Raw genomic sequence first — 16,992 nt, forward strand, 5'->3', positions numbered from 1 at the left:
AATCAGCCTATACTTTCATTTAGTGTAGATAAATCCTAATAATATGGGTTAGTTTCTCTTTTCATGGATTTTATCAGGTTGGTTTAGCTTGTGTTTGATTATCAATACCTAGAATGTTAAAAGTTTTAATCTTTGTTGCTTAAATGCAAGTTATGGTAGTTGAATGCTTCCAGTGACACTTACTGGAGATGGAAATTTTTTGTTGAAGTCATTAGTACCTAGAACTATCAGAATCCGGACCAACCTTCATGAAGCATTCATAGAACAATTCAACCCTCCTTCAAAGATAGTCAAACTCAAAAAGGCGATTGCTAATTTCCAACAAAATGATCGCGAGTCCTTGTATGAAGCTTGGGAGAGATACAAGGGATTGCTCATAAGTTGATCTTAACACGATCTCAATGTGAAACAAGAGGTTTCTATATTCTATGATGGGGTAAATGTGACCACAAGGCAAATCCTTGATTCTCAAGGACCAATAACGAAGAAGAATCATGCTACAACTAAGGAATTAACAGGATAATTCAAGAAACAATCTAGAGAAAACCACAATCCTCGAGAGGACGTGACAAGAGGTAAAGGCAATGGAGCTTCGGAGGATTTAGCAGATGTGATGGCAAAACTAGAGAATATGGACTGAATGATCACACAGATGGGTCAATCAATACATGCCATACAAGTGGGGTGTAAGAATTGCAATGGACCACACTTAACGAAAGATTGTGATTTGGATGAGAATGGGAACTGAAAAGAACAAGTATGCTACTCTAGTGGTGACCGATTTAATGAAGATTGGAGGAAGCCAACGAAGGAATGGTTGCCATATGAAGAATACAAGAAGCAAAAAAGAAGAAATGTATCGGCAAACCGGGCGAGGCTACTACCAAAAAGAACAACCACCACCCGAGAAGAAACCGGATTTTGAGGCAATGATCAATAGATTCATGGGAGCTTCTGAGAAAATACATGATACTACTGATGTTACAACTAGAAACCAACAAGCTTCCATTAAAAACATTGAGACTCAACTCGGGCAATTGACTAAGGTCGTTAACGAACGGTTACCATCCAAAAATCCCAATCCAAAAAAGCAACCTCATGTCATGGCCATAACCACTGAAGAAGACACCATTTATGAGCCTCTAGTAATCTTAAATGAAGCCTCGAAGCAGCCCAATCCACAACCAAAAGAAACAGTGATCGGAGAAGGAAAAGAAGTTGATGCCCAGTACCCACGATGTGGCGACCACGAGGCCACGTCGTGGCCACTGCAGAATGAAAAATCTTCCTTTTTGAAACCGTGTTAGCCTCAGCTTCCTTATCCCTCTCGAGCCATGCAAAACCCATTGGATCCAGGAGCAGAAGAAATTCATGGAACAAGTCTTACCCCTCTCGATCAATGCCCCATTCCTCAAATCCATGGCTAAACTTCCAAATTTTGCTAAGGATGTAATGAAAACTAGAAAGGAGTTGGAAAAAGCATCGACCAACGTCCTTAACGAACTATGTTTTGTAACCATCATTGAGGGATTACCAACAAAAATGGGAGATCCAGGCCAGTTGAATTTACCTTGAAAATTCTGCAATTCCACTATTATAAATGCTTTAGCTGATTCGGGGGTGAGCATTAATCTAATTCCTTATTCCTTTTACAAGAAGCTCAGGTTGCCAAATTGAAGAATTATTAGTCAAGGTTGGGAAATTCGTTTTTCCTATTAACTTTGTTGTGCTCAACATGAAAGAAGACAAGGACCTTCCCATAATTATGGGACGACCATATTTGAGCACTGCGTGAGCCCTTGTTGACATCCATTACTCCAAGCTTACACCTAGAGTGGATAATAAGGAGATAACTTTTGGGATAAACCAACGAGCAAGTCAAAACCAATCTATGGAGGAGTGGATAATGAATTAGATAGGGTAATGGAAAACAAATAAAATGAGGAAGGAGTCAATGAATTAGAAGAAATAGAGAAAATGATGGAGGAGGAGATTAAAGTTTGGAAGATACCGCAAAAACAAAAGGATGTTAAGCCCACAAAACCACGAGCTTCAATTTTAATGACATTTGAAGTATTCGCGTTCACTACACCAAAGGTGGAAAATGAAGAAAATTATTCTGCTGGGGAGTTGAGTGAAAAGGAGATTGAACAAGACATAAACGAGCCGATCCTTGACAACATGGAAGTGGAAGCAAGGGAACACACAGAAGATGAAGGGAAGGCGCAACTTGTTAGAAAAAGCAAAGAGTTGAAATGCAAACACGAGGAAAGAGCCAACGATAAGAAGAAAGAAAACACGAAGAAGGCGTATATAAGGAGAGTTACAGCCTATAAAAGGAGGTGGAAGGAACAGAAGGAGAAAAGGGAGATCCCACTCCCACCCGCAACAACATATAGCGGGAAGAAGTCTAGCTCATGACTCGTAAAAAAGAAGCGCTTATCGGGAGGCAACCCGATCTTTTTGGTTTGCATTTTCTTTAATTACTTTTTGTTTTCTTTTTCAGTTTTTTCTAAGCTATTTTGTCTTCTCTTCTTTTATTCCTGCGTTTATTCAAGTGTGGGGTGATTTAATTCATGTTTGTGAGTATATTGGATTAAATTAATATTAAAAAATTGTATTTTCAGAAGATTTTAAACCCCATTGTGTGGTTTCCTAAGCCACAGTGTGGCGATTTGAAAAATCCTGTAAACTGAATCATGAAGCATACCACGATGTGGCTATCCGAATGGCCATGACGTTACAAGAGGGGGGGGGGGGTTCTATTATAACCTAAAATGGACAGAATCATACTTACTTTCTTAAACATCAAGACGTCCTCTCTAAATTAAGCCCTACACTTCAAATTTCGAATATCTTTTTCAATTACTTCTTGATTTCATGTTTAATCCACTCCAAGGTACAAATCCTTAGTTCTATTTCATTTAATTTTTCTTGTTTATGCCTAATTTTAGATGAGGACCGAATTTAGGATTTGTTTTATAAATTCTCACTCTTTTCAGTACAATGTTGAATGCATGCCTGATTTTTGAGTCCAGAATGAAGGTTTGTATCGATCGTATATACTCAAGTATAAAAAATAAAGAACAAACAAACAAAAAAGAACAAGATGAGAAAAAAGATATTTTCACTAAGAAAGAGGGTTCTCACAAAGATAACGAGGTCAGAAAGATGACACCAAACTCTATTAGGGTTTGACCCTAATAGTACAATATATACGATTACAAAAACGGAGATCCCACTATTTTGGGGATGTAACTAATCTATGTAAAGGTCTGATCCTAATCACTAAGATTACAGATCAGACATCTATTTCTATATATATAACGTATTGTTGGATATAGTGTCTAAGTCCATAACTATATTTGGTATGTACTTGACCCGACCCGGCATGGTCCATTTGGGTTGCACTTCACCCGAACAATTTATGGATAATCGTTTGAGAATAGTATAAGTTATGATTTATTAATATATTATAAGTCCTAATATATTAATATAAAATCATATTATTTAATTAGTATTGATCTATAATTAATCTAGAATTAATTTAGAGATCAAAAGTATGACTAATTAAATATGGGCTCTTGTATTTATATAGTGTGGGCTAATGCTTATTTGGAATGGGCTAGGCTTGCATGGAAAGTCCATGGATACTCCATGGAGCTTTAACCCATGGATCTCATGGAAATGAAAAGACATGGGTATTAGGGTTTACATGAATGTAACCCTAATCCACCACACTATATAAAGGAGGCTTTGGTTCTTGAAATGACACTAGTTGATGTGTGTAAACCAAGAGGGCCGATTTCAAGAAGTTTGTGACTATTCTCTCAAGTTTCCAAGTTTGTGGTGATTTGTGACTTCCATTTGAGGCATCCACATTATTGGTGCTAGGCTCTAAAACTCCAAGCAATCAACTACTACTACAAGGTAAGTAATTCTACTAGTTTTATTTGATTCAAGTATCCCATGCCATGCTAGTTAGGATAAGAACCTTGGAAAAATAATTATTTGCATGTATCTTAGTCAAACATAGATCCAAGGTTTCTAGGGTTGCATGTACACCATAGGAGTGTTAGAATGCTCAAAACCCATCAGTGGTATCAGAGCCAGGTTTGTTTATTTGATACTTGATGCAAAAAAAAAAAAAAAAAAAAAAAACTTGAAAATCGAAGTTTTGTTCAAAAGCTCGTATCAAAATTTCAAGTTTTGTATATGTACTTACGATTCTTGAAATTTTTGATATGAACATTCATAAACATATGAGTTTAGAAGATCATAGAAATTATGTGCTAATAATTGATTAGATTAATTCTTGATATTTATGTGTTTTAATGGAGTCCATAACTAGTTCTTAAGTTATGGATAACCAAAAGTCACATTTATAAATAACCATTAAAAGAACACATAGGTTACAAAAAATGAAGAGTCTTCATTTTTAATAACCATTAACTCATAAGTTATGAGAAATGAATAGTTTTGAAAGTTTACAAAACTTGTCCTCAAGTTTTGGAACATGTAAAGTCATATTAAAAACTTTAGTTCCAACCCCTAGAATTTTAAAAGTTAAAATTCAACCCTTATACTTTATAATATTATAAGTTTAATAATATTTATATATGTATAAGATCAAGTCGTCTTACCGCTAGTACGCCTCATTCACGAAGCCGGTCTATAAGGGGGGTATAAGGTTGTTGCCTATAAAATGGCAACTTAATGGGTGTCCACTCTCACCCACCGCTTCCTTGATCGGTGGAGGGTCGTTAGCCGAACGGGTAGGACAAGGACTTATAAATTCTCATTAAAAGTATAATGATAATACTAAAGTAACTAAACTTTATTGAATTCCCAATCTTAGTTATTTTAGGAAAAGGTGAATAAGGTGTTAATCCATGAAATTACACTTTACACTTTGTTTAAGTCGTTAGTGGAGCGTGTGTGGTTAACCGGCACACTAACTTGAACTTAACAAGGTAGGTAAAGGGTGACTTAATGTTTATCATAGTATCGATGGAGCATGTGTGGTTAACCGGCACATCGATTGAGGGGTAATACATTAAGGGTACCAAGTAATTTGCATGGTTACTTCACACCTTGTTTTGTGATCCTCGGCATCCCAGTCACAAAACTTGAAGGGCACACTCGAGATTGAAACATGCCATTGAAGAAAGTTCAATGAATCTCAAAGAATCTAGGAGTTTCTAAACCAATTAAAACCTAATTAAATATTTCGTTTTTCATGGTGGAAATTGGTGAATCGTCATTCACCTACCTTCAAATATCTTATAGCTTAGATTACGGCATCCCTCTTCTAAGTTATAAAATATTGTGTTGGGTCCTAGCCTTAATATTACATTTTGGTGTTTTGTTAAGGACTATCTCTATATCTAATCTAATCTATTCCCTATTCTTTTCAGATGTCTTCCAATAACAATGCTTCTGGCTCAAACCCTACTAGCTCCTTCTCTCTCATGAATCTTTGTGGGAGAGTCATCTTTGATGGGTCCAACTTTACAGATTGGATCAGAAACATCAGGATGGTCACTCGGTATGAGAACAAAGAATATGTTCTCGACAAGGAGCTGAAGGTACCCGAGCCAACTGCTACTCCTGAAGAGCTTGCTGAATATGAGGTACATGAAAGAGATGCTACAAAAGTGGCATGCATCATGATGGCCACCATGACAGCCAAGCTCCAAAAGTCCTATGAGGACTATTATCCTTTTGAGATGCACCAGGACTTGATGGACCGCTACCATCAAAGTGCTCATCAAGAGCGATATGAAATAATCTCCTCCATGATAACAACCCGAATGAAGGATGGTGAACCCATCACGGGCCACATGCAGAAAATGCAAAGGTATGTGGACCGTTTACTGAAGCTGAATGTGAACTTCCCTGAGGAGTTAGCAATATACATCATTTTGCACTCCTTGCCATCGTGTTATGATCAATTCCGCATGACATATCACATGAACAAGGAAGAAGTCACCCTCAGCAAACTTCAAGGACTCTTGAAGACCGCCGAAAGTGGTCTAAAGGGTAAGTCGGTTGTTACTACTCCTACTCCTACTCCAACTGCGGCCAATGTCTTGGCAATCGGGCATGGCAAAGGGAAGAAGAGAAAGGACCCTTCTAAGGGTACCAAGGGTAAGACCCTTGAAGGCTCCTCTTCAAGCAAAACCAAGAAAGGTTTTGTCACTCCTTCTGCTAACCCTAATGAGGCTGAATGCTTCTATTGCCATGAAAAGTCGCACTGGAAGCGAAACTGCCCAAAGTACCAGCAAGATTTGAAGGATGGGAAAGTAAAACCCAACCATGCAGGTATATACACTATATTGTCTAATAACTCACCTCATTCTAAGTCTTGGGTCGTTGATACAGGTTGTGGTATTCACATATGTTGTGATTTGCAGGGACTAAAAAGAAGTGAGAATGTGGAGCAGGGAAAGATAAACTTGATCATGGGAAACCGGAAAGCTTCACCTGTCACCAAGATATGAGTTTATTCCTTAGTGCTAAATAGTGGGTTTACATTAGATTTGAATAAATGTTATTATTCGCCAGAAATGGCAAGAAATGTTATTTCCTTTCATGCATTGTATAAACAAGGTTTTACCTTTTATTTTGATAATAATAATGGTAGTATTGATGCTTTCTTTAATAATGTTCTTTATTTTAAAGCATTACCTTGTGATGGCGTGTATGAAACTGTATCTGTTGTAGATAATCTAGGAAATAATGTATTGTGTATTAAATCTTCCACTAGCTTAGATAAAGCATCCTTATGGCATTGTCGTCTTGGACATGTAAGCAAGAAACGCATAGGCCAACTCCAAAAGGATGGAGTCTTGGAGTCATTTGACCTAAAGTCAGATGATAGTTGTGAATCTTGTTTGCTTGGTAAAATGACAAAGTCACCTTTTACTGGCACTTGTGCTAGGGGTGAAGGTTTGTTGGACCTCATACACATAGATGTGTGTGGACCCTTCAGAACCACCACAAGAGATGCTAATCGGTTCTATGTGACTTTTACTGATGATTTTAGTAGATATGGATATGTCTACCTAATCAAGCATAAGTCAGAAACCTTTGAGAAATTCAAAGAGTTTAAGCAAGAAGTGGAGAATCAGTTGGGCAGGAACATTAAGATGCTTCGATCCGATCGTGGTGGTGAGTATCTTAGTACTGAGTTCCTTGACTATCTTAAGGAATGTGGGATTGTCTCACAATTGACACCTCCTAAGACACCACAGTTGAATGGTGTAGCTGAGAGGCGCAATCGGACCTTGTTGGACATGGTCCGATCCATGATGAGTCGAGCTTCGCTACCAATCTCATTTTGGGGGTATGCCTTAGAGACTGCCGCCCATATCTTTAATCTAGTCCCTACAAAGAAGGTTGCCAAAACACCTCACGAGGTGTGGACTGGAAAAGTTCCCAATCTAGACCACATCAAGATTTGGGGTTGCGAGGCTTTTGTGAGACACGAGACTCACGATAAGCTTGAACCCCGAAGCGAAAGGTGTATTTTCATCGGCTACCCACAGAAATCCTTTGGTTACATCTTCTACAGACCCAGTGATAATGTGGTCTTTGTAGCAAGAAGAGGATTCTTTCGAGAGAGAGAATTAATGAGCCAAGGAGACAGTGGGAGGCAAATTGACCTTGAGGAAATTCAAGAGTCAAGTGGTGAAGGAACCTCAAACCCTAGCCCTCAACCTGAGGAGGAAACTCCTGTTGAGCCGACTGAAGAATCTATACCTCTGAGGCGTTCCACCAGAGTTAGGAATGCACCTGAGCATTATTATGGTTTTCATATTACTGCAGAAGGTGAGACACTTATCAGTGATAACACACTGGTAAATCTGGATGAGCCTAACAGCTACACGGAAGCCATGGCAGGCCCTGAGGCTGCTAAATGGAAAGAGGCTATGGATAGCGAGATACAGTCCATGTATGACAATCAAGTTTGGAACTTGGTTGACAATGTACCTGATCGTAAGATAGTTGGGTGCAAATGGATCTTCAAGAAGAAGACCGACATGGATGGTAATGTACACACTTATAAGGCACGACTGGTTGCAAAGGGTTATTCTCAAACTCCGGGAGTTGATTATGATGAGACCTTTTCACCAGTGGCCAAGATTAAGTCTATTAGGGTTCTGTTAGCCATTGATGCATTTCATGATTATGAAATATGGCAAATGGATGTCAAAACCGCTTTCCTTAATGGAAAGTTGGCTGAAGATGTTTACATGGTTCAGCCAGAGGGTTTTATCAGTACAGAGTACCCCAGTAGAGTGTGTAAGCTCGAGAAATCCATTTATGGATTAAAACAGGCACCTCACAGATGGAATCTTTGCTTTGATGAGAAAATCAAAGAATTTGGCTTTTCAAGGAGTGAAGATGAATCTTGTGTCTATATCAAGGCTAGTGGGAGTATAGTCAGCTTTTTGGTACTGTATGTGGATGACATACTACTCATAGGAAATGACATCCCAACCCTGTAGGAAGTAAAGTCCTGGCTTGGGAAGTGTTTCGCTATGAAGGACCTTGGAGAAGCTGCCAATATCCTAGGGATAAGGATTTTGAGAAACAGGAGTAAAAGACTAATTGGACTTAGTCAAAGCACCTATGTGGACAAAGTGTTGAAAAGGTTCAACATGCATAACTCCAAGAAAGGAGAGTTACCCATCCAGAGTAACGCCAGATTGAGTAAGACACAAAGCCCTAGTACTGAGGCTGAGATAGCAGAAATGAGTCGAATACCTTATGCTTCAGCTGTAGGATCGATCATGTATGCTATGACGTGTACTCGACCTGATGTAGCCTTTGCTTTGAGCATGGTTAGCAGGTATCAGGGGAACCCTGGCAAGGCACACTGGACTGCGGTAAAGAATATCCTCAAGTACCTACGGAGGACTAAGGACTGGGTCCTTACCCTCGGTGGCAGTGAGGACTTAAGAGTTGTAGGGTACAGTGATGCTAGCTTTCAGACTGACAGGGATAATTTCCGCTCTCAGTCGGGCTGGGTCTTTACTCTAAACGGAGGGGCAATTACTTGGAAAAGTTCCAAGCAGGAGACAGTGGCTGATTCCACTTGTGAATCAGAGTATATAGCAGCAAGCGAGGCAGCAAAGGAGGCTATATGGCTAAAGAACTTCATCGGAGACCTTGGAGTTATGCCAGCTATAAAGGAGCCAATGGAGATTTTCTGTGACAGCAATAGTGTGGTTGCCTTTGTTGGATATAGTGTATAAGTCCATAACTTTATTTGGTATGTACTTGACCCGACCCGGCATGGTCCATTTGGGTTGCATGGCATTGCAATACTTGGATAGACTAAATGAGAGAATAAGGCACTTATCATTATTAATATATTATAAGTTCTAATATATTAATAATAGTATTATTTAATTAGTATTGATCAAGTATTAATCTAGTATTAATTTGGTGATCAAAGTGAGACTAATTAAATATATAGGGTTGATTATGACAATCATCAATTCTTTTATGGTGGATTAATGATCCATGGTTTATGGGTTATGGATGTAACCATATGGAGCTCCATGGATAGTCCATGGGAGTTACAAATCCATGGGTCATGGGAAATCAAGAGTCATGACAATTAAGGGCATTCATGTGTAAACCCTAATTGTGACAACACTATAAAAGGAACCCTATGGCTAGCAAAATGAGTACCTAGTGGACATAGTGTTACTAGAGAGGGCATAACCAAATTTGAGTGCTAGAAGTATTCTCTCAAGTTATTCCAAGTCTTGTGGTGTTGTGTGAAGCATTTGAGGCACAACATTTGGGGTGCTAGGCTCACAAAGTCTTGAAGGAATCCAAGCAACAACAAGGTATGTATTTCTACTAGTTTTATGTTTTATGTAATCCCCATGCCATGCTAGTTAGGAAATAACCTTGAAAAAGAAATTTGCATGTATATAGAGAAAACATAGATTCAAGGTTATTAGGGTTGCATGTACACTTAGGAAGTGTTAGAATGCTTAAAACCCATCAGTGGTATCAGAGCCTAGGATTGTTTTCTGTATACTTGATGCAAAACTGCTTAAAAATCGAAAATTCTGTATTCTGACGACTGGACTCGCCGAGTCCATGGGGAGGACTCGCCGAGTCCATGGACAAATTCATCCTACTCGCCGAGTAGAATAGTGCACTCGGCGAGTAGGAGCGTGCTGGGCAGTTTTTTCGAGTTTTGTTGATGGAAATGGATTAAGATCATTATCCCAATCTGTTTTGGACTTGTAAAATCTGTTTTTCAAAATGATAATGATTATGTTAACCCATTTTACATGACTTTTATCAATTTTCAAGTATTGTATATGTTTATATGATTTCTTGAAATTGCTTGACATGAATTTGTGTTCTTATGAGTTTTTAGAAGATCATAGGAATTATGTGTAACCACCATGTGTGTTTAATTCATGATCTTAATGGCTATGATGGTGTCCATAACTTGTCCTCAAGTTATGGATAACCAAAAGTCACTTCCTTTAATTGTGATTAAATAACTAAAGAGGTTTCATAAAATGAAGAGTCTTCATTTTATGAACCATTAAAACTCATAAGTTACAAATTGAAGAGACTTGGAATAGTTTCAAATCTTGCCCTCAAGTTTTGGAATTTGAAAAGTCTTATACTTTAATACTTTAATTCCAAATTAAACCTTAGATTTTTAAAAAGTTTAAAAATCAACACTTATACTATTATTATAATTTTATTATATAGATATGTATAAGAATATGTTATTCTTACCGTTAGTAGGCCTCATTCACGAAGCCGGTCTATAAGGGGGGTATAAGGTTGTTGCCTATAAAATGGTGACTTAATGGGTGTCCACTCTCACCCACCGCTTCCTTGATCGGTGGAGGGTCGTTAGCCGAACGGGTAGGATACGACTTTAAATACTCGTTAAAAGTATAATGAATTATAAAGTAACTATACATTATAAATTCCCAATCTTAGTTACTTTAGGAAAATGTGAAATTGGTGCTAGCCCATAAAATTACACTTTGTACCTTACCAAGTCGTTAGTGGAGCGTGTGTGGTTAACCGGCACACTAACATGGACTAGTAAGAGTGGCAAAGGGTAACTTGACCTTATTATAGATCGGTGGAGCGTGTGTGGTTAACCGGCACATCGATTAGGTAATATTGTTGAGGGTACCAAGTCAATTTGTATGGTTATTCACACCTTGTTTGTGATCCTCGGCATCCCAGTCACAAACTTGAGAGGGCACAATCGAGATTCAAACATGCCATTGAAAAGTTCAATGTATCTCAAAAGATCTAGGAGTTTCAAAACCAATAAACCCTAATAATAAAATATTTCGTTCTTATGGTGGAAATTGGTAAATCGTCATTTACCTACCTTCAAATATTTTATAGTATGGATTACGGCATCCCTCTTCCAACTATAAATAGTTTGTTGGATCCTAGCCTTAATATTTCATTTGGGTGAATTATTAAGGATTCCTAATCTAATGAAACTTGTCTTTCTTTCCTTTCAGATGTCTTCCAACAATGCTTCTGGCTCAAACCCAACAGGCTCCTTTTCCCTTATGAACTTGTGTGGTAAGATCATCTTTGATGGATCCAATTTCAATGAGTGGATCAGAAACATCAGAATGATTACCCGCTATGAGGACAAAGAATATGTCCTCGATAGGGAGCTTAAGGTTGTGAATGAAGCCACTGCTACTCCTGAAGAGTTTGCGGAGTTTGTTGCACATGAAAAGGATGCTACTAAAGTAGCATGCATCATGATGGCCACCATGACTCCTGAACTTCAAAAATCCTATGAAGATTTCTACCCCTATGAGATGCACCTGGATCTGATGGAAAGGTACCATCAGAGCGCGCGTCAGGAGAGGTATGAAATCATCTCCTCCATGATAACCGCAAGGATGAAGGATGGTGAACCCATCACCGGTCACTTGCAGAAGATGCAAAGGTTCGTTGACCGGTTCCTGAAGCTAAATGTTGACTTTCCTGAGGAAATGGCGATTGACATCATTCTCCATTCCTTACCTACAAGTTATGATCAGTTTCGTATGACTTATCATATGAACAAGGAGGAAGTCACACTTAGCAAACTTCAAGGACTCTTAAGGACAGCTGAAAATGGCCTTAAGGGTAAAGCGGTTGCTACTTCTACTCCTTCAACAGCCCCTGTTCTGGCTATTGGGCAGGGAAAGGGTAAGAAGAGGAAAAGCCCTTCGAAGGGTACCAAGGGTAAGACTCTTGATGGTTCCTCTTCAAGTGGGACAAAGAAAGGTCCCATTACTCCTTCTTCAAACCCAAAGGAAGCACAGTGCTTCTATTGCCAGGATAAGGGACACTTCAAGCGAAGCTGCCCCAAATATCTGCAAGATCTAAAGGATGGGAAGGTTAAACCCACCCATGCAGGTATTTACACAATATTGTCTAACAACTCATCTAATGCTAATTCTTGGGTGCTTGATACAGGGTGTGGTATTCACATTTGTACTGATTTGCAGGCACTAAGAAGAAGTGAGCAAGTGGAGCACGGGAAGATAAACTTAGTCATGGGCAACAGGAAAGCATCACCTGTTACCAAGATAGGAGTTTATTCTTTATTGCTTAATAATGGGTTAATGTTAGATTTGAATAAGTGTTGTTATTCGCCCGAAATGGCGAGAAATATTATTTCCTTTCATGGCTTGTACAAACAAGGTTTTACATTTTCATTTGATAATAAAAATGGTGCTATTAATGTTTATTACAATGATGTATTTCACTTTAAAGCATTACCTTGTGATGGTGTATATGAAGCCGTGAATGTTGTAGACAATCTAGGAAATAATGTGTTGTATATTGATTCTTCAGATAGCTTGGATAAAGCATCCTTGTGGCATTGTCGTCTTGGACATGTTAACAAGAAGCGCATAGGCCAACTCCAAAAGGCTGGAGTCTTGGAATCATTTGACCTCAAGTCAGATGATAGTTGCGAGTCTTGTTTACTTGGAAAAATGACAAAGTCACCCTTCACAGGTACTTGTGATAGGGGTGAAGGTTTGTTGGACCTTATACACACGGATGTGTGTGGGCCCTTCAGAGTTGCTACAAGGGATGCTAATCGCTATTATGTGACTTTTACTGATGATTACAGTAGATATGGATATATTTACTTAATCAAGCATAAGTCAGAAACCTTTGAAAAGTTCAAAGAGTTTAAGCAGGAAGTGGAGAATCAATTGGGCAGGAACATCAAGATGCTCCGATCCGATCGAGGAGGAGAGTATCTTAGCATTGAGTTCCTTGACTATCTTAAGGAATGTGGGATTGTCTCACAATTGACACCTCCCAGGACACCACAGTTGAATGGTGTAGCTGAGAGGCGCAATCGAACCTTGTTGGATATGGTTCGTTCCATGATGAGTCGAGCTTCGTTACCAATCTCTTTCTGGGGGTATGCCTTAGAGACTGCCGCCCATATCCTTAATCTAGTCCCTACTAAAAAGGTTGTCAAAACACCTCACGAGATGTGGACTGGGAAAGTTCCCAATCTGGACCACATCAAGATTTGGGGTTGTGAAGCTTTCGTGAGGCGTGAGACTCATGATAAGCTTGAACCTCGAAGTGAGAGGTGTATTTTCATCGGTTACCCACAGAGATCCTTTGGTTACCTCTTCTACAGACCCAGTGATAATGTGGTCTTTGTAGCAAGAAGAGGAGTCTTTCGTGAGAGAGAATTCATAAGCCAAGGGGACAGTGGGAGGAAAATTGACCTTGAAGAGCTTCAAGAGTCAAGTGGTGAAGGAACCTCAAATGCTATCGACCAACCTGAGGAGGAAACTCCTGTTGATCCGATAGATGAGTCTGTACCTCCAAGACGTTCCACTAGGGTGAGGAACACACCTGATTTTTATTATGGTTATCACATCACCACTGAAGGTGATACATTTATTAGTGATAGTACACTAATAGATTTGGATGAACCTAATAACTACAGGGAAGCCATGGTAGGCCCTGAGTCTGCTAAATGGAAGGAGGCTATGGACAGCGAGATTCAGTCCATGTATGACAATCAAGTTTGGAACTTGGTTGACAATGTACCAGGTCGTAAGACAGTTGGGTGCAAATGGATCTTCAAGAAGAAGACCGACATGGATGGGAAGGTACACACTTATAAAGCGCGACTGGTTGCGAAGGGCTTTACTCAAACTCCGGGAGTTGACTATGATGAGACCTTCTCACCAGTAGCTAAGATTAAGTCTATTAGAGTATTGTTAGCCATAGCTGCATTTCATGATTATGAAATATGGCAAATGGATGTCAAAACCGCTTTCCTTAATGGAAAGTTGGCTGAGGATGTTTACATGGCTCAACCAGAGGGTTTTGTCGATATAAGATACCCTAATAAAGTGTGTAAGCTTGATAAATCCATTTATGGATTGAAACAAGCATCTTGCAGATGGAATCTTTGCTTTGATGAGAAAGTCAAAGAGTTTGGCTTTTCTAGGAGTGAGGATGAGTCTTGTATGTATGTCAGGGCTAGTGGGAGCATAGTTAGCTTCTTGGTGTTTTATGTGGATGACATACTTCTCATAGGAAACGACGTCCCAACCTTGCAGGAGGTTAAGTCCTGGCTTGGGAAGTGTTTCGCTATGAAGGACCTTGGGGAAGCTGCCTATATCCTAGGGATAAGGATATTGAGAGATAGGAGTAAGAGACTAATTGGACTTAGTCAAAGTACTTATGTGGATAAGGTACTGAAGAGGTTCAGTATGCAAGATTCCAAGAAAGGAGAATTACCAATCCAGAGTAATGTCAAGCTGAGTAAGACTCAGAGTCCGAGTACAGAGGCTGAGATAGCTGAAATGAGTCATATACCATATGCTTCCGCTGTGGGCTCGATCATGTATGCTATGACTTGTACTCGCCCTGATGTGGCCTTTGCTTTGAGCATGGTCAGTAGATATCAAGGGAACCCTGGCAAGGCACACTGGACAGCGGTAAAGAACATTCTCAAGTATCTGCGGAGGACTAAGGACTGGGTCCTTACCCTCGGAGGCAGTGATGACTTGAGAGTGGAAGGATATAGCGATGCTAGCTTCCAGACTGATAGGGATAATTTCCGCTCTCAGTCAGGCTGGGTCTTTATCCTAAATGGAGGGGCAATTACTTGGAAAAGTTCCAAGCAGGAGACAGTAGCTGATTCTACTTGTGAATCAGAGTACATAGCAGCAAGTGAAGCAGCTAAGGAGGCGATATGGCTAAAGAACTTCATCGGAGACCTTGGAGTTGTACCAGCTATAAAGGAGCCAATGGAAATTTTCTGTGACAATGAAAGTGCGGTTGCTTTGGCTAAGGAACCGAGAGATCACGGGAGATCTAGGCACATTGACAGAAAATACCATTTCATCAGACATCGAATAGAAGAAGGACTCCTCATGGCTAAGAGGGTATCATCAGATGAGAACCCGGCAGATCCCCTCACGAAGGGACTGAGCAGGGTTAAGCATTTACAGCATGCGAGGCGCATTGGGCTGAGGGATGATATTAGTTTCAATAATTAGATTCCTGAAACTTGTAAAATGTAATTGACATTTGATGATAAATAAAAGTTGTTATTTATTTATGAGTAAGGTGTTACTATCTTGTGTTGATTGTTTACTATGTTTCAATTTTGCATGTTTTTACTTCCAGAATAATTATGTTATTATTCAAACCATCCACAGTCAGTCAAACTTTGGAAGTAAGTATTGATTTAAGACTGTCATGAATTTGGCTTGTATGATTTGTCTAAAAGTGCTTTGGACAATGCAATGGTTGCTACAACATTCATGAGTACTCATAAGGGCTGAGTATTGGATCCAACCCACGCTCACTTGCATCACTTCATGGAATTTATCTCGAGTGATCGTGAGACGGTAATATCATATAAATCTTCAAACCTAGAGATATGAGTTGTTGACTATGAGTTGGTTATTCATTGATTGTACGAAAACGCATTGGTAACTCGATGTTATAAAACGTGCCTTTGTGAATAATTCAACAAGTAGTTAGTACAAGCATATCAGTCGAAGTTTATCTGTTCCTTCTAGAAATAGAAGCGATATCTGGGCCCCTCGATGATTTGGTTTTGACCTATGTACCGGGCCCGGTCAGAACCTAATTGATGTGTTCAATTTAGTTCTATGTCGAAACAAATCAGAGATCGAGAAACAAATGCTGGACAATAAGTAAGACCATGTTCCATGTGTTTGTCCGGCTGATATCATGAGAACAGAGGATTATATGATCACTTATCTTAAATGGCGTATCATCATCATCTCAGTTCCGAGAGACTTTGAAAGAGCTACGATTGCTAGTCGGATTTTGAAGTCATATTTCCAAATATAGTTATTAGACTTACCCAAGTGGGAGACTGTTGGATATAGTGTATAAGTCCATAACTTTATTTGGTATGTACTTGACCCGACCCGGCATGGTCCATTTGGGTTGCATGGCATTGCAATACTTGGATAGACTAAATGAGAGAATAAGGCACTTATCATTATTAATATATTATAAGTTCTAATATATTAATAATAGTATTATTTAATTAGTATTGATCAAGTATTAATCTAGTATTAATTTGGTGATCAAAGTGAGACTAATTAAATATATAGGGTTGATTATGACAATCATCAATTCTTTTATGGTGGATTAATGATCCATGGTTTATGGGTTATGGATGTAACCATATGGAGCTCCATGGATAGTCCATGGGAGTTACAAATCCATGGGTCATGGGAAATCAAGAGTCATGAAAATTAAGGGCATTCATGTGTAAACCCTAATTGTGACAACACTATAAAAGGAACCCTATGGCTAGCAAAATGAGTACCTAGTGGACATAGTGTTACTAGAGAGGGCATAACCAAATTTGAGTGCTAGAAGTATTCTCTCAAGTTATTCCAAGTCTTGTGGTGTTGTGTGAAGCATTTGAGGCAC

The 16,992-nt window shown here is 39.1% G+C and overlaps 1 non-coding gene across 1 annotated transcript; it reads right to left on the reverse strand.

Annotated features, from left to right (window-relative positions):
• Nucleotides 1-292: 292 nt before the first annotated feature.
• Nucleotides 293-399, reverse strand: LOC145135267 (small nucleolar RNA R71). Its single transcript, XR_013719728.1, has one exon. It is a non-coding gene; the product is annotated as a small nucleolar RNA R71 (small nucleolar RNA).
• Nucleotides 400-16,992: the final 16,593 nt, after the last annotated feature.

This window comes from Lactuca virosa, chromosome 8, assembly GCF_052849685.1.
Source record: "Lactuca virosa cultivar CGN04683 chromosome 8, Lactuca_virosa_CGN04683_v6, whole genome shotgun sequence".
Lineage (NCBI taxonomy): Eukaryota > Viridiplantae > Streptophyta > Magnoliopsida > Asterales > Asteraceae > Lactuca > Lactuca virosa.